This window comes from Rutilus rutilus, assembly GCF_951802725.1.
Source record: "Rutilus rutilus genome assembly, chromosome: 3".
Classification (NCBI taxonomy): domain Eukaryota; kingdom Metazoa; phylum Chordata; class Actinopteri; order Cypriniformes; family Leuciscidae; genus Rutilus; species Rutilus rutilus.
In genome coordinates, this window is record NC_140211.1 from 33,645,590 (window position 1) to 33,669,420 (window position 23,831).

At 37.9% G+C, this 23,831-nt stretch overlaps 1 long non-coding RNA gene across 1 annotated transcript; it reads left to right on the forward strand.

Moving 5' to 3' along the window:
* The first annotated feature begins 21,501 nt into the window (after positions 1-21,501).
* On the forward strand, positions 21,502-23,273 carry LOC311287122. Its single transcript, XR_014626692.1, has 2 exons — positions 21,502-21,940; positions 22,617-23,273. It is a non-coding gene; the product is annotated as an uncharacterized lncRNA (long non-coding RNA).
* Positions 23,274-23,831: the final 558 nt, after the last annotated feature.

Consider the following 23,831-nt stretch of genomic DNA (forward strand, 5'->3'; position numbering starts at 1 on the left):
TAAATCAAAGCTTTTTCTCTCTTTGCCGGCCTTGGAAACTTCAATGCGTTGGAACTTTAGGACAAAAGGGATCATCTAGCTTTCGACGGCTTGGTTCAACTCTCGCTGTCAGTTACCAAGGGTTAATGCATCACGATTAGCACTCGTGGGTCTTTATCTGATATATTTTTAATTAACGGTATCCCACTCAAGCTCTTGAAGCCATCCCCCTCCTGAAAAAAAGAGGGCAGGGGGGAGTTTTGACAGGGCTAATTAATGAGCGTTTGGAAAAACGTGGAGGCAAGACGTTGGGTTCATTAGACAAGTCAGTCTGCCACACATCAAACAGGCCATAGTGGTCTGTCTGATCCCTCTTTTTATTTCCCATCTCAGAGTGGTGGATGCTGGGAAGGGACAGAGAGAGTGGGAATGAGAACAGAGAGTAAAAGAGAGAGACAGAGAGAGGGACAAAGAGTAGTGCTGGCACTTTGCAACAGGAGAGATGAATGACTTTTTACCTCAGAACACCAAGGCCTTAATGAAACCTCCAGAGGCTAAACAATGGCATCTCTGAGACAGAGAGATACACAGAGCACTGCACACATACTCACATAGATGCATGGGCATGCATGGGCTGCAAAGTCCACCGCGCAATTATCCAGCATCGTAACGTACAAAAATTATGCCCACACAGCGAGTGCATAAGTACATCACATATTCATCTCAAACAGAAATTGGCAGAGATGCACACCATTTCACTCTCTGTGCTTACATACACACTTATATAGGCAAACACAAACGCACAAAGGAGGGCAGAAATTCTTCTCTTGAAACCTATGGAGAGGCCACCTACGAAAAAAAACAAAAAAAACAGGTCACACAAACTTCCATAATTATTTGGCATCTCAAAATAGCTTGTATGCTCTCTACCACCCAAAACCAAGTACTACAGACTCACTGCCTCAATATGTCACAGCAAAGATGCAAGCATCTCATATTTCAGTAATATGTATTTCTCATATTTCAGAACTTAAAGGGTTAGTAAATGGCCACCCTCATGTCGTTCCAAACCTACATGACTTTCTTCTGTGGAACACAAATAAGATATTTTGAAGACTGTTTTTTATGATTTAACAAATTTTATGAATTAATCCATATGACCCGACTGGCACTTTCAACTTTGATTACTTAATGTCTGTTCATCAGTATTTCACAGAAGAAAAAGTCATGCAGGTTTTAAATGGCGTGGGTGAGTAAATCATGACAAATTTTATTTATGTGTGAACTATCCCTTTAAGAGACCACTTATTTACAGGAATATAGCCTCCACTATATTCCACACACACAAAAAAAAGAAAATAGCACTGTTTTGATACAACAAACACTTCTACCTTCACTTCCATGAAAGAGAACAACACTCTGTAAAGATGCCTGGCGGCCATCTTGCTGCCAATATTTCATTTCGTGCCCATTTTCTCCACATTTCTGTCTTGATTTCTTTGTTTTTGGCGGAGGCTAAGGGTGGGTGAAAACCCATTGGCTCGGACTGCTTCAGCCATCTGGGGACATAACTCAAATGGGCCTCCACTATCGGCTGGCCAGCCGACTCATAAGGCCGTTATAAAGAAAGAGCCGGGGACACAAACAGAGACATCAATCTTCCCTGATCAGCAGAAGATAGAAAGAGAATAAGAGCCCCCAAAAATGGAGAAACAAACTGAATGACAATATAGAGGTGCTGGATCAAGTGCAGGACCAACCAAAGTCCAGGTCTGTCGACCTGTACTTAGCTGTACTTTTGTTAAACTGTGTTTTTTGGGTTGTGAGAGTGTGAGAATGTGTGATGTGTTTATTCTGGGTTCAAATAATTAGAGAAACTAGAGTATAGAGATGTTCAATATGATCTACTGCCAGTTGTTTATTTGATAAAATATTAAATATTTTATGATAGATAGATAGATAGATAGATAGATAGATAGATAGATAGATAGATAGATAGATAGATAGATAGATAGATAGATAGATAGATAGACAATTTTCTATTATTGATCACATCATGAAGCACTAGCTTGAAGAAACTGCCTAAGGCAAAATTATTGTTTGCTTATGTGTTTTACTAAAAGAATTAGGAAGAGATATTTGCACCAGCAGTAGAAAAGAAGCAATCTAAACAAGGCAGTCAATCACCGTCAATGACTTATCGACATGAGCAGCATTTCAGCAGAGACACCACATTCCTGCCGCTCCTTTCACTTCTCTGTCCCTCTCTCTAATTCTCTCAATGAATGCATGAAGGCAAGTCCAGGTTATCATTCCTTGTCTTTCTCCCTTCATTCTTCTCCCCGTTTCTCCATCATTCTCAATTAATGTGGAGGATGCACTCAGCTTATCTGTTCTCTCCTGCATCTGTGAATATGGAAACCCTGTTCCCTGAGACATTTAAGCGAGATATCACACATATAGTATCACATCCACAAATTAGTTGTTTCAGACGAGGCTCTATCTTAATGCTGCATGTAGAAATATTGTAGAACTAACTTCCCTAAAGTAACAAAACAATTATGCACTTTTTTGGGGGGGCAGGTTATTTAGATATTATTTACACCTCCAAAGCTGCTTCTTAACTTAATTACATTCATTTTCCTATATGGTTGGTCAAGTTTGACACAGTGAACAGCCAAGGACTGATATATTTTTCTTTAGATTGCATTATAAAAAAAAAAAAAGTCACCAAGGTTTGAGCCTCTCAAACCGGTGATTAACCATTTTAATCAAAATAAACAAATAAATAATAAATGTCAAAAATGACTAAAAAAGCTTATGTGGTATAACGGAGGACAAATAGAGACTCCTGCTTTTCAGATTTTTTTTTTTTCTTCTGAGAAAAAGGTCCAGCTATAGTAATCTCAAACAATAAGACAATGTCTATTCGATTTCACAAAGGATCTCAACAATGTCAGTCTGTAATAAAAGCCAGAGATTTCACTATGAACTAAAATTTCCTAAACTCTTTAAAGACCAAATTGTCTATTTATATAGGCTACTCGTGTCTTCAATGGTCTTATTTTGGTCTGTTTTTAGGAGAAATATCCAAGATGAAGATGATACTGAGAACTACATTAAGCCTCCATGAGCTATGAAAACAACTTATGAGCAATAACATTTCACTTTCACAATAAATTAAAGAAAATGCTGCTTTTAGTTCACCTGATAATTTAGAGAACTTGATGACTCCTTAAGTTTACTCAAAGAAAAAAGAAAAAATAGCCTATAGCATGATGATGTGACATTTATACAAATGACAACAGCAAGTAAACGAGCACATCAATTGGAAAGCATGTGGGAGGAAACTGCAGTTAGCCACTAGCTGCCAAGACATTTCAAGAATGTATATATTTGCAGATGTAAACTCTAAGCCTTAATCAGAGAAAGTTTCTCACTGCGTGCCGTGTGCCTGCCACAACAAAGTGCTATTAGGTGGCAATGCATTCTTGGTGAGGTGAAGGTGCAGTACGAGATGATTGACAAACAGAGGTCTACAAGGCAATGGAGAGCGCGCCGCGACTTTACCATTTATGATCCGCCAGCAGACATCAAACGGCATGCCTGGCTTTTATTGACAACCAAGATGCAGGATGTCAAATGTTTACCATTACTTTCAAGTGCTACATCAGAAGCTTTTCTTCTAGCTGTTTTTCAAACCACTGAAGCCATTTTTCCTTCTCTCACTCTTTTTCTCTCGCCCACTCCCCCTTTCCTCTGATGAAGAGGCTGATTAAAGTTATGTAAGTGTCACCTGCCTCACAGGTCTATGTTTTCACTAGAGCAAGGATGCCAAATTAAGCACATCTAAATGCTAATGTTTGAATGACTGGAGAAAAAGAAAGAGAAAAGGGGGCGCCTGAGGAAGACGGGGGAAAAAAAAATCACATTTTCTTCACAACAAATTCTTCTTTCCCCTCCTTTTGGTTAAATTGAGCATTCCCTGATGATTTTAATAGGTTCTGATTAACTGCCATCACAAAACCTAGAAAGCGTTGGTCCAAATAATCCTCTAAGCGGGGACAAATGCTATGAAATGTTTTACAGGCCTTTCATTTGAAAACAAAAATGGGAGATGTGTTATTCTTTGTTAGAATTTGATCAATGGTGTGATAGAGAAACAATTATATTTGAGTGTCTATGTAAAAAGTTTGAGCACACATGCTTCTCACACACTGTGCTGACAAAGTCAAAGCAACGGATATCCGCAGATACGTTTTAAAATCCTGTATGCAAATGAGAGTTGAACACATGAAATGGCGTTTGTCCTAAACTGCGTCACTTCTATGTGGACACGCAAATGTGCTGTTGATCTGGTGTGATTTTGGCGGGCGACGGGAGGGAAGGGAAGGACTGGAAACAAAGACTTACATTCTGCGAATCAACCATCAGCGTGCTGTGACTGTGAGACTGCATGATGGAGAACGAGGCCGAGAGAGATGATAGAGAGCGCCATCTGTTGGTACTTTGCGATATTGACTGGAAAGAGGTACTGTGGCTTTTTTCATTTGAAACATGAAGAAAATATGACGTGAATACTTTTTAAGAAATCTCTGTTAGCAGCTATACACCTTTAATTGTCTTTGTGTATTTCTCCTTATTGACATTGCAAAACATAATTATAAGCAGCAAAATACTCGCACTCACAAACACATTCTTCTTTTTAGCCAATAAGGTTGCTGGGCATGGATCAGGAACAGCACTCTGTGGGGTTAAAGTCAGCATTAAATGTTATCAAGTCATTTGTCAGTGATGTAGACTCAAAAGCGATGCATAAACCTCTCGTTAAGTATTTTACAATGCACTGGAATTCATTTTTTGGGATTTTTTTATTTTATTTTATCCCATCTTCTATCAACACATGACAAATACATAGGCTATGTCAAATATGACAAATAATAGTCAATATTAAAACTAATACATTTTGTTACAAACTAATGTCTTATGTTAAGACATAGCTACTTTTACAGCGTATTCCCTTACAGTACACTGAAGTACCCTTTCATTTCATTTGAATTAATTTAAAGTACATTTTAAATACTTTTATTATAATGTGTTCTCTCTTTGGGCATTTCTACACACACACACACACACACACACACACACACACACACACACACACACACACACACACACACACACACACACACACACACACACACACAAAGCCCATATGATGGCATATCAACATCACTACAAACATAATGCAGAGAGAAAAATGGAATTGGACACTACATTTAAACACCATGTTTTTAGATCAACACAGGATATATATTTAGATACATTTCATATTTAGCCTATATTCATATTTGTCATATTTACATATCAGGATACATATTATACGTTCATGCATAAAATAAAAATAAAACAATACAATTAAAAACTAAATTCATATTCTATTTTTCATCTGCATGTGATAAATCGGATAGCTGCACCTATCCTATTGTCTGTAAGTTTTTTTTTTTTTTTTTTTTCTATTAAACAAATTCTCATTCTCAGAAAAATTTATACACACAAGCAGCATCAGTACAAATCCAACAATGCTTTGTAGCCTGTCCACTCACCCCAATTAAAACCAAGGTTTAGGTGCCCTTTAAAAATATATTTTCATGACAAATTAAGTCTCACCAAAAAGATAAAAAATTAAATGGGGAAACTGCCTTTTTTTTCCAAATACAGTCATTACTAATCTGGAACCTAATTACTAGCAGGGCAGATTTTCCTCTCTGATTTTCTCCAGCCAATTAATTTATATTATTTTCAGGATGACATTCAGTCCTGTGCCCCTTTTGTCTTTCTTTTGCCGCTCACACCCACACACTCCTATCATTCAGCCTCCAGTATCCTATAACTCACACACACACACACACACACATACTTCTCATATGCTGGTGTTAGGCACTGACCAACACCTTAGAATAATGCCTCATAGTTATGCCTCCACAAAATGTTTTTTTTTTCTTCTTCTATAAATCTGTACGGCTCACCCACACATAACAAATTCATTAAAATGCTGCACAGACAATCGTACTGTTTCTCCAGAGCTCCAGCATTAATGGTAGGACCGCAGCCTTGCGTCACCATATTTTCTCCATATCCTCTCATCTCTGCACTGCTAATGCCTGCTAGTCCTCCTGGATAACCAGTTAAGCAATGTCGGTAATTAAGTGCTAATTAAACTTAAAGCCTGTAGTTAGGCAGTGCCCTACATATTGCCTTTGCTATAGTGTAATTACACACAGTGCTATTTTAAAGCCCGCTAGAGACTGGCTGAATTGAAGTGGTATATACACCACAGTGGCGGTAAGGAGTGAGGGTCAGGATGTGTGGTCAGGTATGCAGCCTCAGGGGTCAAAGGTTAGAATAAGATTGGCCTCAAATAAGCCTCTGAGGTTTAGTCTTTTAAGGCCCTTCATGAATTCATCTCTGTCTATGATGTATCGGCTTTCATCAGTGCTTTGTCAGACTAACAGTGATCAATGAAATCATGCTGAAATAGTGCTCTTTTTTTTTTAAAGGAAAAGAACATTGTCCTTATGATTCTGTCCTTCCTATTAAATTATAATTAATGAAATTGAATGCACTAATTATTCATAAGTGCATGGGGGAAAATGTGCATGGAAAAAATACATATTAACCTAAAAATGTGTTTACATCAAAAACCTTTACTAACATTACTGAAATTAAATCAAATTAAATAGGTTAAATCACACTAACACAACTGAATTTAGTTAGATTGGGTAGATATAGTTTCTTAAAGGGATAGTTCACCCAAAAATTAGAAAGCTGTCATCATTTACTCAACCTCATGTTCTTCCAAACTTGTATGACTCTCTTTTAGACATTTTGAAAAATGTTTAATTTTATATTTCACAAAATATCTTCAATAACACTTGACAATAAGAAGAATAGAATAGAATAGCCTTTATTGTCATTGCACTGTGGAGGTACAACGAAATTTAGGGTGCTCTCACAGAGCTACCCTTGCACCACACAACAACAACAACAACAACAAAAAAAAAATAAATAAATAAATAAAATAAAATAAAATAAAAATAAAACAACATACATCAGGACAAAAGACAAATAGGCTAAACGGACAAGGTGCTCTCATTTAAATGTAAAATGTAAAGGAAACAATATATATATACATAAAATCTATTTAAAACGTTAAAAATCTTAAAGTGTCTGTAGTTATTTCAAAGTGCAGGTAGGAGGAAAATAACTAAGCAAAATAAGGTTGCATGTTAACATTAGTTAACACGAACTAAGACTGAAAATAATGTTCCAAAGCATTTATTATTAATGGTAATGATTAGTTCATGTTAATTGCAACATTTACTAAAATCAAAAGTTGTATCTGATACCCAAGCTAACATGAAATAACAATGAACAGCTCTAGCGTTAGCAAAAATTAAAAAATACTGCAGCAAATGTATTGGTCATTGTCAGTGTTAGTTACCTTATTGTAAAGTGTTACCATCTTCTTTTATGTTCCACAGAAGAAAGTCATACAGGTTTGGAATGATATGAGGGTGAGTAAATGATGTCAGGATTTTCATTTTTGGGTGAACTGTCCCTTGTTAAAGGTAACGATTGCTGGTCACCGCTTTTTTACGGTAGGGCTCAGTGAGATCTATTAATGCTAGTATTGTTGATAATGTTAGTAATTTTAGAGAGGTGATGTCAAATTAAGGTAATCACAGCATCTGAAAACCCTGGACAGAGGGGTCATTGGTTCAGTTAGAGGTCATGTTGGCCTAGTCCAGCTCTTAATGTAATCATGTTGCACTCCTTTTCCATGTGCATTAAAGGTTTAGGGTTACAGTGAATGGCAGTTTTGTGGTGGTGACTCTGGCTAATGGACTTTAACACAAAACGCAGAGAAACAAGGTCACGTCCTACATGTGCTCCACAAAGATCCAGCTGCCTCAGAATGTGCAATTTCCTCCTGACATTATCTGGCAACACATATAGCAAAATCCTGAATTAAATGTGTTCAATCCTGCTCCTAAAGATCTACCTTCCTGCTGAGTTTAATTCCAGTTTTGCATCTCCATTTGCACTTATGTGCATTGTGCAATCATTTGTCATATGGTTGTGCGCCTGGGATTTTCAAAGTAAAATATGCTTTGTGAAGTTTAAATATTTACAGACAGCACAGGTATGTTCAACGCCTTTTAGTGTCACATCAGAGGTTGATGCAGGACAGGTCTGTGCTTTATGATGTTATATGGAGGACTAGTTCCTGATCATTTGACAAACATCAAGAGTGCGTTTGCTGAATCTCCTCTCCGCTGGACACCCAAAATAACTTCGGTTCATGTGGCGCTGATACTTATGGTTTGTTTGATTCCTTCCGCCAGAGAGACGTTAAGCAAAGGACGAAGTAGCACTGAAAATATTTACGGCAAATCATGAGCGACAGTCAGCGTTACTCATTAAGACGTATTAGCGGTGATTTCAGCCTAGCTGACGCACGCTTCGCCTTCTCCAGCCCAAATGAGAGCAGAAGCTCTGACAGCAACATCGGTGTCTCTTCAAGACATTCAAGCACTGAGCAAAAATTCAATATGAGAGGGAAAAAAATAACAGCAGAGAGGGGGATTGTGTTTTTCTCCTTCATTCCCAGATAACAGAATTTCAGGGTGACAAACTTCAAGTGCAACACTCTGCCTCAGGGTGAGTTAATTACATTAATTTTCCCTGACACTCTCACAAAATAAAGAAATAGAGAAAATAACCCAACAAGATAGACACTGGAAAACAACATTTTATGTGCCTTTTTTTCTTTTATTTATTTATTTTGTCAGCAATGATGAAATTAGTACAGAAGGCTCTCTCTGCCTATAATCAATCATTACTTTCAGTAGGTGCCAGAAAGCACCAACTGAAACCATATTTTCTTCACTTGTGGACTTTGAGATTGCGTGCTGCCCTTGTCCATAAATATATCTGGCCTTGACAACCCACAGGATTGGCTTTGAGATTTTACAGAGTAAACATCTGTTTGTGTGGGCCCTGAGACACGCTGGGCTCCTTACCCAAAACAGCAGTGCCTGTTTAAAGTCAATAAAGCAGCAGGGCTCTATAGAAGTACAAGATCCACCCAGACGCTATACAAGAGAGCAAAGAACACATTATGTTTGACTGTATTTGACTGTATATATATATATATAATAAACAGAATTTTTAAATCTTCAAGTCTTACTGATGTTGATAATAAACAGCAAAGTGCATCTAACGGTTGCATATCTGTTATGGAGTACAAAGGCCGCATCGTTTTGGACAACCAGGCGTCTATTTAACCGACAGATTTATCACAGAGAAAACACTGACACCTTGACTTGTGTCATAATTCCTGTTTTACAAGCCAATATCTTCACACATTATTTCGTTACATTAGGTGAATATTGCACTTAAAACTCCACCATTTAATTACATCCACCAGTCTAATAAACACATTTTATAGAGACCATAAATCACAAAAACAAAAACACACGGAATGTTGTTAATGTAACATATTTTATCATAAAGTGTAATCTATAAAGATCAGGTTTGTACAAAAAAAAGTGCTCAGCTTTGTGAATAGCTTAAGTAAATGTAATAAATGTCAGGACTGTTGTGTATAAATCTTAGTTGCTGCATGTTGTTAGCTTGATACATTATAGGCCATAATTTGCTATAAATAAATGTTTATTAGCTTGCCAGACTTGTTTTGATGTGTTAATGATATGTCTTTAAGGAGATTCACAAGAAATGCTCAATTAACGCACAACTTTCTGCACATTGTCCCGGTCAGAGTCCCCAGCATTGATTATAAGAAAAGCTGTGCTTTTTACAAATGTCCTTATTTGTGAGTACTGCATGTAAAAGTGAGACATAATTGAGTTGATTTATATTCAGCTTTGTCACACCTGACAGTTAATTCAAGTCGATTCAAAATGCTTTTACTCTGTACAAAGGATACAGAACCATTCAAAATGTCTTAGGCTAAACATCCCTCCACTAAAAGCCCAAGACCTTTGGGGGTCTAAAAAAAACAATGAGCACTTTGTGTTCATGTCAGCAGATCCCTGGTCAGTTTAAGTGCTTTTCTCCCATATTGATTAAGATTACAGGAGGCCCTACACCAAAACCTGGTCCAAGATCGGTCGTTAGAGGCCAACTGTGGCCAGAGCCCTGTGGCTGTATGGCATATGGTTACAATTTGTCACTAACACGCTTTCAGTTGAACCCAGGCTTGGGTCAGCCAGCAAACCCGCTGGCTACACACTCCCTTAAGCTCCATATTAATGACTGCTGAGGAACAGAAACTGCTAAGTATAATGCCATGAATGCAAGTATTATTACAGACACCTGTGCAGAGACTCAGCGCTATTTATTCCTTCATTCATTCCTTTATTTATTTAATTTCGTCCTACACAGTTCCGATCAATAAGTAATTCATTTTACCACCTAAAGAAATATATGGCGTTTATGCCTGAACAATCAAATTAAACTGTAACATGGCTATGTAACTATGAGAATGAGGCACTTAAGATGGAAATAAATACATAAGAAGCTGAGAATGTATTCATTTTCCTTTCTTTTTTTACCATGGAATGTGATGTCATTCTTTGTCTTAGAGGTCATTTGACTGAAAATCAAAGATATATAAAATACATTTACACTCTTGGGAAAAAAAGGGTCAGTGGGGTTCTATATAGAATCCTATGGTTCTTGACTCAATTTCAAAGAAGCATTTATGTCAAAAAGGTTCTATATAAGGAGAAATGTCTTAAAGGGACAATTCACCCAAAAATGAAAATGATGTTATCCTTTACTCACCCTAATGTTGTTCCAAACCTGTATGAGTTTCTTTCTTCTACTGATAACAAAAGAAGATATTCTGGGCCACATTGACTTCCATAGTATAGAGGGGAAAATGCTATGGAAGTCAATGTTTGGTTACAACATTCTTCAAAATAGTTTCTTTTGTGTTCAGCAAAAGAAATAAATTCATACAGGTTTGGAACATCTTGAGGGTGAGCAAATGATGACAGAATTTTCATTTTTGGGTTTGCATAATACTTTCCTGTTTAATGGGTTATTTCATATTTTTCTAGTGATAAAGTATGTTTATGAGCTGTTTATTTGATAAAATGTTATTAAAATTAAAACAAAATTAATTTAAATTAAATCCACAAAGTGATGGGAACCAGTATGTAGGGTTACTTGTTTGAAGATATTTTGGCCCCATTGACGTCCATAGTATAGAGAAAAAAAATAAAAATACTGGACGTCAATGTGGCCCATCAACTGTTTGGTTATTGAAATTCTTCAAAATATCTTCTTTTGTGTTCAGTAGAAGAAGAAAAAATCATACTGGTTTGGAACAACTTGAGGCCGAATAAATGATGACAAAATGTTCACCTATCCCTTTAAATGATTGCATAATGCTTTCATGTTTAATGGGTTATTTCATATTTTTATAGTGATAAAGCACTGTTTAATTTATAAAATGTAATTAAAATGAAAACAAAATGAATGATGGGAACTCCTAAAATGTTAGGGTTACTTGTTTATATTTATGCATAATTAACTATTACTATAGAATGTGCATAGTGTGTGTCACCTTAAAATAAAGTGTTACCTGCATATCCTATATCCATATCCTATAAGAGACAGAGTGAAAGCAAAGTAGAGACAATCCAAACACACTTGTTATTAGTCGCTATAGAGAAGGAAATATTACAGGGGGCTGAATAATAGAGTCAGAGGGACCAGCGGCAAACTGAAAATGTTTTCTCAACCAAGACCAGTACGCAAACCGACATTTCCCCAACTGACTGGGACATATTTTAGACTGCAGGTATGGGAGAGAAGAAAAAAAATGAGAAAGGGAGGGGGTATGGTTTGATGTTTTGTTTGTTCTCCTAGGCAAAATGGAAGACATACATTGTCCCTTATTGCCTAAAGACTCACAATGCAATTCTAGCCCTCAGTGGTCACAGGGGGAGTATGCTCCAGGAGTCACATGGTCAGATGGATCACATCAATTTACCACGGGAAAAACAGAAAATAAGAGAACCCCTAAAAAAGAGAAAACAATATAGCTTTGTCTTCTTTTGACCTCCCGTGGCACACAAATACTATGTGTTATTGTGCGAGTAACGCACAGCTAAATACAGAGGTGTTCTTGTGTTTGGACCAAAGGGGAGATAAATGAATCCCTATCTAGGTTTGTCATGGCTGGACAGACAGGAAAATCATGTACTCGTAGACCTATATCGCCACCCACTGGACACTTTCAAAATTACTGCTTCAGTCAGTGAAGTGAGCTTTTATTTAATTTAGAGATGCTCAAATCACTCCTACTCTACTTTTTAAACGATCTTGACTTCTCGACTACAAGAATGTTATTTCTTTCGTCTGAATCTGAAGGATTCTGAGGAATCTGTGACGGTGAGTGGCAGAGAGAGCAGCCCTCAGCGAGAAGTGTGGATCTGTGGTGATGTGATGATGGTGGCAGGGTGACAGAGGAGGAGATGGGCACTACTGCTGCTGTAGTTTTGAACATGACATGAACAGCAGTTGAGTGATGCGATGTTTTTGTCAGTTGGGATGGAGTGAGTGATACCATGAGACAGAGTTTGGATCACTTTCTCCTCAGGGGACACAACAGATTCACACATAATTTCACAAACTGAAAAAAATCTTAAGCATTTCTCTCACATTCATATACATATTAGTAAATAAAGGCAATATTTTAAAGTCTCTACAATGAGAGTTATCACTTTCATCGGTATTACAAGTGTGTAGATGCACTTGCTGGGTTTTCAACTAAACAAATAATAAAATACCCACCAGCAGTACTTCTATTAATTAATATGTGTTCTGAGATGCTGAATTTATTTGGTAGAATAAACATTTTCCATACGAGTGAAATGTTTATACTAACTGCATATTTTTGTTGTGTGTTCATTTTTCAGTATATGATGCTCCCAAAATGTACAGTACATGCCGTTTTCTTTAGGTGACTGAACTTCTAGTAATGTCGACTTAATGTTTTTAGTGGGTAAATTAAGATTGCGTGACATACAAATACAATGTTTTTCATTCACAAGTATTTGAGGGATGCTTTATAAAAGAAAACAAGTAGGTTTAAAAGACATTAAATGGTTATGCACAAATACTAATTTCCCACCCAGTATGATATAGGGATTGTGGTTTTAAAACAAGAGATTGTATCATTCGATTAAACTGACAAATCTTTGACTTGGATCATGTGACATTTACATATTTATTGTTTGTTTGTTTGCTTGTTTTTCAGTTGTATAAATTTCATGTTACTGTACTGACTTTTTTTGTGTGCAAGCCATTTTCAAAAAAATGTTGAGAAGAGTGAGTAAATTGGGATTTAGCTGAATAAACATTTTATGTTCGTTTGACATTAAAAATAAATTAAATAAATGGTTGTCTGTAAAATTAAGTTCTGACATCATTTTGTTTGTGTTAAGTAGACATTCAGTAACTTGGTAAATTGAAGTCATACAAAATAATAAATTTCTCTGTTATGACAGATTTCTATATGCTGTAAAAACAGGTTATTTGGTTTGTGTGATTAAAAAACTTAATGTTGAACTGACAGAAGTTTTCAGTCAGATAAGTGTCACATGGCACATTTAATTTGTGTCAAGTAGCCTGTACTCAAGACGTTATCGTACTGGGCTAAACTAGTAGTGAGTGAGGTGAAACAATGGTAAAGGCATCAGATGTGGCAGAGATTTTGTCAACCAAATCCCTTTGACCTAAAATATTAATTTAAGTACCCCTTGAGAGTTTAACTTCATTCTTACTTTAATAATTTAACTACACATTCATACTGATGTTGGACAATGGTTACGACATGCAGGTAAACAAAATATATATTTTATTTTGGTTGTTGTTACTTTAAAATAATTTATTTTAGTTTTACATTTCATGATTTTTTTAAAAATATAATAATTACTTGGTCCCACACAAAACCCTATCTGCCTTCAAGGTGAATGGAAATGTTAACGGATAGATTTCTCGAGGTAATGTATATACCTCAATAGACATAACTCATCCATTTGTACTGAATGATTCATACTCTATGGTTTTATGATATTGATTTAGAAGGTATACCATGCACTTCAAAGAATAACATGGTATTATTATGGAATTAACATTATACCATGTGCAAAAAAATGTGAGAATCAACTGTCCATCACCTTCACTACATTACGAAAAGTACAACACCACATCACAAAATATCTAGCCTTCGGACTGGTGTTGTTGAGATATTAGAGAAATGAAACCGATTGTTGTGTTATAATAATGTCATCCTCACACAGTACATCCGTCTCAGAGCTCTGTTTGGACAGAGAGGATAATAAGGAGGTTATGGGAACCCTAATCGCTGTTTCCCTCTCAATCACACTCTCAGCCTGGAAAAACCCCCACAGAAATAGAGAGAAAAAAGTTATGAAATAATAGCTTAAACTGAAGAATTGCTTTAATACTTCAATAGAAATAACCTAATTCCAACATTTTCAAAGGAGCAGGCGGCCTTGCTTCGGGCTAACGCGTAATGTGTGAGTGAAAGTATATCGCGTGTCACTCTGCATTAGAGAAGTGAGCCTGTGTGCCTTTGAATGAGAGGCAGCTGGGGTAATAGGAAGTGCAGATATTAGAGCTAATGAAATCACAAAGAACAAGACAGATGTGCCATTTGACCAAGTGCTGCGGTGCCGGGGCGGGGCGTTACATTTGCCCACAACACTCAGACAAGAAGGCTCAAGCCCTGATAGCAACCCGTATGCCGCTCCATTTAAATGCATAATGCACAGCGAATGACCTGTGTGTTTATTTACTGTAGCTCGGTCCGGATAGATTGTGTCGCTCCACATACCTCTTTCACCCCAGCCCCCCCTACACGCCATTTCAAAACATTTAATCATACATCAATGCTATTTCTTTGCTCCATCACAGCTCTACGGTGAATTTGGCCAGGAGCTGCAAGAACAACTTGTATTTCCTTGCACGTCATCCAGCAAACACAACTGTCACATTTAGGCTGCCGTCAATATCTACTCCCTAGCATGCATGTCATCTGGAAAACATACAGAGGAGTCAGACAAATAAACACAACAACCTGGAGTCATTCGAAAGGATTTGTGGTTGGAGGATTGTGGGGGGGCTGCGCAGTGCCACGTCTGACCTGTGGCAATAAGTGCGTTAGTCATCTATGATTCATGTCAAAACATACTTAATGTATCAAAGATATGAAACACTTTGACAGCTGCTACGGAGAACAGAGGACTGAAATGGTTTTCAAACAAAACAAGCTGTTTTCCTCCCCCACTTCCTCCCCTCGCACAATAGCTTGCACCGGTGGACTTATGTCCATAAACAGTTTATGATGAAATGCCGTAGCACTTAATTAAAACAATAAATCCAAAGTGTGCATTAGTGGCCCCCTCCTCTCGCCTCACTGACCTCAGCTGTGTCCATTCTGGAACCGTGCATCACCGGGGCCGGGTGAGTCTGGAGACCAAATCTTATTCCGTGTGCCCTGAAATGATGCCACAAATGTGTTGTTATTACTCTCTTGCTTTCTCTCTCTTTTGCAGATAATTTAATTCATATTTCACTAGTAGCACAAGGGATGTGGCAGAGGCCTAATCACACAAACACACACACGCACACACACACAATAGAACAAAGGGTTGCTATTTGGAAAGCAGACTAAATTCTCTTTGGATGTGATGCACTGAGTATTTATTCATTTAGCACCGCATTATAAAAAAAGCTATTTTAGATTGCCTAAAAGGGTGCATACTCTTTATGATTTTGCTCACACAATTACTTTTAAAGTGAGTCACTAACTGTTAACTGTAAATTGCAAAGTTTACCTGAACTTCGTGGCAAATTCTGCAAAATTGCTGATCTGCTCACAGGCAGAATAACACTCTGGTCTCAGCTTGAATGTTGGTGCATCACACCCGTTGAAAATCACAGTTAACTTATAAACCTGAGAAATGAACCTGTGAACCAATGCATGTGATTTTATTATTTTTATGCTGCCCTTTTTCTAAACCCATATATTGTGTCCAGTACTTTTTGTGTACATGAAATGGATGTATTTGTATATATATTTTGTCCTAATCTACTGTCCTATTTGAACAGAATGCGAAAAGTTTGTTTATTTTTTTTATGATTCCTTTAAATGTTCTCAACTGTGGCTGACTGCGTTTCATTTCATCTCCATCCAAGCATAATGATAAAGCAACTTTTGACTTTGAATTCTGTCTGTGAAAACGTCACGTCCATTTTTGCCAAAGCACAAGCTGATTAAGTACAGTAGGTAGTGAATATCACATCTTTTTCCAGGTCAACGGTATATTGTCTATTATGACAAACAGCAAATCTGTCATTTAATCTGTCAAACAGTGACAGTGCAGTCTTTTTCTTCTGATTCAAAAGACAGTCTATTATGAAGTAATTTTCTTAACAACATGAATCATTATTCTTTTTCTCCTCCAGGCTTTAATCCACTACAGTTTTAACACCTGTTATTATTTCCAACAGGTGAATTCCTTTTCCCTGGCACAAAGAAAAATGACAGATATCTGATCTGAGCAGTGGAACTGTACTTGATGTCATCATATGCAGTGTGCACATAATGCAGTTCTTTTTTTTAAACCTTCTTTCCTTTTCGCTTCTAACTTAAACTTGTATTTATCTATTATGTGCATAATGGTGAGGACTGTTCAGTGTTGTCAAGTTGTTTCGCTGACAAGTGACTGTCCCAATATACCGTAGGAGTCATTAAAACATTAGTTCAAAACACTTGCTGTATCCGAAATTGCATTCAGTTTTTTTATGTCCTATATTTGAATAAGAACTTCCTGTTAAAAAAGTATGTTCTATATAGTATGTGTAGTATGAAATATGGTTTTGTAAACAATGGGTGCCCAAGCACAAATGGGTCCACTTCTATTGGCTAAAAAGCTTTTATTGGTTGCTCTATTTAGTACACCTACACACTTGACTCATGATGTCATCTTAACTATGTAAATGCTACTATAATTGCCTTTTAAATTGTTACTTATAAATGGCAAATATACAAAAATATAGATTGTGTATATGGAATTAAATCTTTCTCATTCTTTAACTGCTCAACATACTAACAATAAGCTTTCATTTCACGTCCTTCATTTGGCTTATTTTTTAAGGATGCATCAAGTGTATCCTTCACGTCCTCCAATCACCCACAATTCTTTGTACATATTTCAATTCACAAAAAAAAAGAATTATCAGAAAATGAGGCACTGAGCTCATCCAATTTCACTACGCAATCACATAATGCTAAACTGTGCATAATGTAAAACATTGGGTGACCACAGATGATTGTCATTGCCTGTACTTCATTACCAGAAAGTCAGGTAATATAAAGCCTTTCATACAAATTATAATTGTAATAGTATTTTTTGTGCCGTGACTGCGGGGCGGAAACATTTGCATTACACAGCCATGTGCACTTACTAGACCAGCTCTTTCTAGTGCCTACTGCTGAGAAGCCTACAAGCCTCCAACGGACTGGACAAGGAAGGACGCAGCCTCACTAGGATTCAGGCTTCCGTTTGAGAAGCATTCTGTAAGTGCATATGAAGTGTGCCGTTTAGGACAGGCCTACATAATGCATAGTATGTGTATAGTGCATAGTGCATCATTTGGGACACAACTTAAAGGGATAGTTCACCCAAAAATGAAAATTCTATCATTGTTTACTCACCCTCAAGTTGTTCCAAACCTGTATGAGTTTCTTTGTTCTGCTGAACACAAAGGAAGATATTTGGAAGAATGTTTGTAACCAAATAGATCTCGGTCCCCATTGACTACCATAGTATATTTTTTTCCTACTATGGAAGTCAATGGGGACCGAGATCTGTTGATTACAAACGTTCTTCCAAATATCTTCCTTTGTGTTCAGCAGAACAAAGAAACTCATACAGGTTTGGAACAACTTGAGGCCATGCAAGCGCTATACCATGGATTCCCACCACCTTTTTAAGCCGTGATAGTAAAATCTTGTGGTCAATGGTATCAAATGCAGCGCTAAGGTCCAATAAAACAAGAACTGCTGAGGATCCTGAGTCAGCTGGAGTCAATAAACTGCAGTTTGACATTATGTCAACTGACAAATGGGGTCACTATGGAAAGCACCACAACCACTGAACTGTGTTATGAGTGCTAGCGATGCAGAAGCTGGCAACCTGTTGGCGTAGTAACAGTAGTAAGTCGTAACCTACTCAGCACCCCACATAAGCCCAAAATCTTAGTCCTCCATGCTGTATGGGGAGGAATGGGTAGGGCTTACTATGGAGACAGTAGTTAGCTGCTGTTGCTTTTCTATGTTCTTCATGGCAGAGTGTTTCGATTGGTTCTCTTCCCATTTTCCTTTTTCAGTCACGACCAGTGTGTTTAACGATGGGGAAGCGCACCTAGTCCAGGAGGAGAGGGACGCTACAGAGGCCACATCCTATACGTAGGGAGGAACATGTGGAAATACACATATGGACTGACCAGTGGGGCAGTGCTACATATGGAAGAATCTCTCGGGTAGGTCCTACCTGGAAAGGCATGGAACTACTACAGATGTAGAGATGGGCCAGAGCAAATCTGCCTAGGGAAAGACAGATTTACAGAGGGAAACCTTACCATGGAAGAATACACATATGGGATTGCCAGCAGGGAATCACAACATGTAGGGCATCAAGCCCAGTACAGGGGCTGACTGACCATGCATACATCTCAAGTACTGGGCCTGGTGTTGGACGCCTCCACCACGACTGACTGCCGAAAGATGCCTGGAGGATACTCAATCCAGGGCTCACCAACTAGGGGACTCTCATCGAGAACATAGAAGGTGCTTGCATCTCCTCCTTAGAGGGGAATGGCGCTGCAAGGGAGACATTGAGCGAGACTTTTCGCCACTTACCTGTTTGTACCCAACACACAGGAAGAAACTGGCTCAACCCGGATATTGTAGAATCTCTCGAAGGTGTTAGGTGTTGCCCAGCCTGCAGCTCTACAGATGTCTACCTAGTGGAGTAAGCCCTTACTCCGAGGGGACACGGCACACCTTGGGATTGGTATGCCAAGGCGATGGCATTCACTATCCAGTGGGCCAATTGAGAGTGCTTGTAAGTTCACCACCTGGTCCCGGAAGCGAATGGTGAGAACTTTGGGCACATATCAAAGGCACGACTCGCTGACTGAAAATGCCTGCAGGTCCCGCACCCTTTTGATGGAAGTAAGTGGGGTCAGGAGCGCTGTCTTTAGAGACAAGATCTTAAGCTTGACTGACTCTAGCAGCTCAAAGGGAGGTCTCTGTAGACCCGAACGGCCTGGGAGGATTTAGCCTCATGGCGCCTCTCAGGAACCTGATGATCAGGTTGTGCTTTCCCAGTGACCTACCGTCCATTGCCAGGGGATTGCCAGGGGTAGGCCACTTAAGTCATCTGCAGGTGCCATATTGTACCCCATCCCTGATAAAGAACGTCCTTCCTCAGGAGAATGAGGAGCATGGGCGGAGCTACGTGGTGGCCAAGGGGGGCCACGGCCACCACTGGTCAAGGCTCGGCCCCCCTGCCGGCCCCCCCAACCTCACGGCCCCACCCCCAGTCTGAGGAGCAAATTTAATTTAAAAAAAAACCCCTCCTGAACAGATACGGTCTAAAGGAAGCTGAAATGTATGCATTATTACTTTTTTTATCAAGTCATTTGTCACTTACGCTACAAGCCCCATATTAGCAACATGTTGGGTCACGCCCCCATCAACAGTGCAAGACATTACGTGCCTGCATTCTGACAGCGCTTAATGAAACTAGCAGCTAACCACTGGATACCACTGTAACTAACAGGTGAGTAAGTTGGTGATACTTGAAAGCATAATTGAAATGATAAGATCATATAGTTATCTCACTCAGTTTAATGTGTAAGAATGTGTCGACATACAGGAAGGGTGCCAGAGTGAGTTGAGTTGGGCTGCTGCGTGCTGCTGTTATTTTTGCAAACTTGTATGATTATCTCTGGGCCTGGCTAGCGAGCTAGCGCTAGCTAGTTAGCTTAAGTCAATTCCAATGTGTCACTTAGGGCCGTTACATAGTCAATGCGAGCAATGCGAGCGACACGCTCCCTTTCATAGTCAAAACAGTGGACGCAAGCGTCACGGGCGATGCGTGAAATGATATACACCGCTCACGCAACAGGGGGTAGTAGAGTCATAGTAGAGTCATAGCACTGAACGCCCGTCTATTTCGCTTCAAAAGCTCGCTTTCGCTTTGGACGCGCGAATGGATTCAAAATGTTTAAGCGTGGAACTAGACGCGAATTTGACGCTCTATTCGCGTTTGGTGTAAACGCAGCATACCAGGCTGCGATGTCAAGATTGCAATGCTGGAATGTGTGTGTCAGAGAGATAGAGAGGCGCGGGCGCGATCGAACAGTGAAAACATAAAAACATACTCCGTAATTTTGTTCATGGGTCAAAGACGAGACGTCACCATTTTGGTGTCCGCATCAAATTAAATTTACAAAAGTGATTTTACATACAAAAAAAAACAATACTTTTTTCCTTAAGTATTGAAATAACTAGGGGACTTTTGTCCCGAATATGCAGTTTGTCAGAGGTCATTCAGTGTAACAGGATCAGAAAGCAATTTTGAAATTAAATAAACAACCAATAGTCATCAAGCAGTCTGTGACATCATCAATGGGCACCCTGAAGATTGTGTGGTGCTGCAGCAAGTTAAGTTTATTGCTCTTAAATATTTGCTAAGTTCACCTTTTCATTGTTGTAACCGGAGTTACAAAAACACATGTCATTCAGTCAAATGCCAAAAAAACACTTTTATTGTTAGATTTTTTGAAAAACAAGTAAATGTTGTGAATAATTATGATGAATCTTTCTGGTCAAGTTCACTGTTTGATATAGGTGGCTAGTTGTTAGCTAGCAATATTAGCTTAAGTAGAAGTTTCATCATTCAGGGTAATGTTTTGTCATTCGGTGTAATGCAAATTGTCTGTTACACCACAGTGTCATCCATTACACTGAATGACAGTGTCACTGTTTAGATAACATTTTTAGCATTTTATTTATATTTCAGACAAATGAGGGATGTTTAGCACTAAAAGAAAATATTAAACTTTAAAAATATGAATGGTTTAACCCTTCAAAGTCGACTGACGCTCTAGAGCGTCAAAGTGCGCATGCCTGACATATCTATTTATAGCTTCGGAATGGGAAAAGGTATTAACTTACTTTTTTTTTCTATGAAAAAGCTGACATTCGTCTGTGTAATAATGAGTAAACTGTGTTGACTTCCGCGAATGATAAGCCTTCCGATCTTCTACAAGCATTTAAAAAAAAAAAAAAAAAAAAAAAAAAAATTTTTAAGCCTTCCGTATTTGAGTGCAAATCTATAGCATTTTACCGCAAAACAGAGGACTGGTACTTTACCCTATCAAATGATATATAATGCTGTTGGTGTGTGAACCAATCACAGACCCATATAAAACAAACAAGGACATTATCAGGTGTCCTAGGAACGTAAAAAAGGGAGGGGTTTGTAATAAATCTCGCGCGTCTTCTTCTCAGACACAATCTTTTTATATACGGTTTTTGGACACGATACATTTGGATTACTGTGGAGATAGACGTTTTTGTACTGGTTAGATTTTACAGAAAATCAACATGGCCAAACGAAGATTCACAGCCGACTCGTGCCGAGCAAGCTACTGCAATGATTTTTTTTGAGAGCGATGAGAGTGATAACGGATCTGATCCAGACCGATATGATTCAGATGAAGAGGATAAAATTCTGGACGGAATCGATCCATTTGAGGAGTAAGTATGAAGGCAATATTGCTGCTAATATATTGTCTAATATGTATTGTGTCATTTTTTTTAATTAAAATTATTTTATTGTCAGAAATAACGGTGCAGTAATCAAATAATGTGCGCTATTACTATTAGTAAGTAGATTTAAAAATTCATGGGCCTTTGTCTGCTACATAAACGGTAGTACATTAGCTTATTGCTAAAATGAGATTGCAGATTAGGCCGCATGTTGTACATCTTAATTTTTTGCATAGTAATAAGCTATATTTCGTTTACTTTGCTTGTCTATTTTATTGTAATGCTTTTAGGGAAATTTTATTGTAGCTTTTCAGAAATAATGGTGCAGTAAGCCTTATCTAAGGCCTGTACTATTTGTCTACATAAAGCTGAAATGGAGAGGGGGTTTGGTTTAGACATTGTATTTACTCATATTTTCTCATTTACATCATTTTTACTAAAGTAGTGTCATTTACATGATAGCCTACTAATATCATACTTTACATCATTGCTATGATAATAGAAATACTAATTTTGTAGTTAGAAGTTCTATGACTCTTTACTTGATGTAAAAAATACACACATGATGATGAATAGCTAATCTTTATTTACCACATTGTACTAAAGGCTGTACAACTTTTGATATGTGGGAATGTAAACTAATAAAAAAATCTGTGTGTTTTAGTCTAAATCAGGAAACCCCAGAGCAGCCGAGTAGCCTACATCTTCTGGTGAACCCAGGACCCAGACCGCTCGCCCTTTTCTACACAGCACCGCTTCTGGCCAATTACTTGATTGTAAATGTGTATCTTTCTTCTCTGTTATTATGTTATGTGTTTGTTTTATATGTTTGACAATGCAGTGGCTGTATTCGTGAGCCCAAAACAAATGTCCCATTGGGACAATAAAGTATACCTAACCTAACCTAACCTAATATTCTGTTTTCCCCCAAAAAACGTATGGTGACTACAGTCACAGAAATGTAAATATTTATTTTGTTTCTTTATATTTTTTCACCCAATTTTTTACAGGTGTTCTAAACCCTTTGAGGAATCAATATTTGATGTAAAATCCCTTATTCATTATGGTTTACTATTTTTATATAATAAAAAACAAAAATTTGAACTTCCGTTTTTTGTATTTCTTGGTGATATATCACATCAGAACCCATACAAGTGTCTCAAGAAGTGTATTGTCAATGCATCCACCTTATAGCTGAGGGTCTATAGAATCCAGAAATATGACTCTCTTCACTCTGCTATGAAAATTGACCCTTCCAGAAGCCAAAATATTAACATAGTGCCTGGCGGACTTAAAACCCCTTAGACCTTGAAGGGTTAAATGCATTTTTTTTTATGCGTTACTGATTTACTTTAGATGCCCACAAACAAAGAGAGAGTTATAGGCACCGCCAGAAAGTTAATGCAGACCCAGTAGCTAGGGCAGCGCTTTTAGCAAGGAGACGAGAAAGGTATTGAGGATTGCAATGTCAAAATGATAGGGCTGGGTTAAAAAGATTGATTTCTCGATTTTAATCGATTCTCATTTTAAAGAACCAATACTGATTTGTAAATCGATCTTTCAGTCTATGCTGTTTTCAGTTGATGTTAATCAATATCAGATTTATTTGAAATCGAATCAAATCGTGAAATTTGAGTCAAAGTGCATTTATCCATCATAAAATGTTATCTATCCATCATAAAAGTGCATCTATTCATCATTGAAGTGCTCCTCATTGCTCTGGGGGGTTAATAAAGGCCTTCTGAAGTGAAGCGAAGTGTTCGTGTAAGAAAAATATCCATATTTAAAACTTTATCGACTAAAATAACTAGCTTCTGGCAGACGACTGTACGCATCGATTTACGGTGGACGAGAAAACCGCAACCTGTCGCACAACATA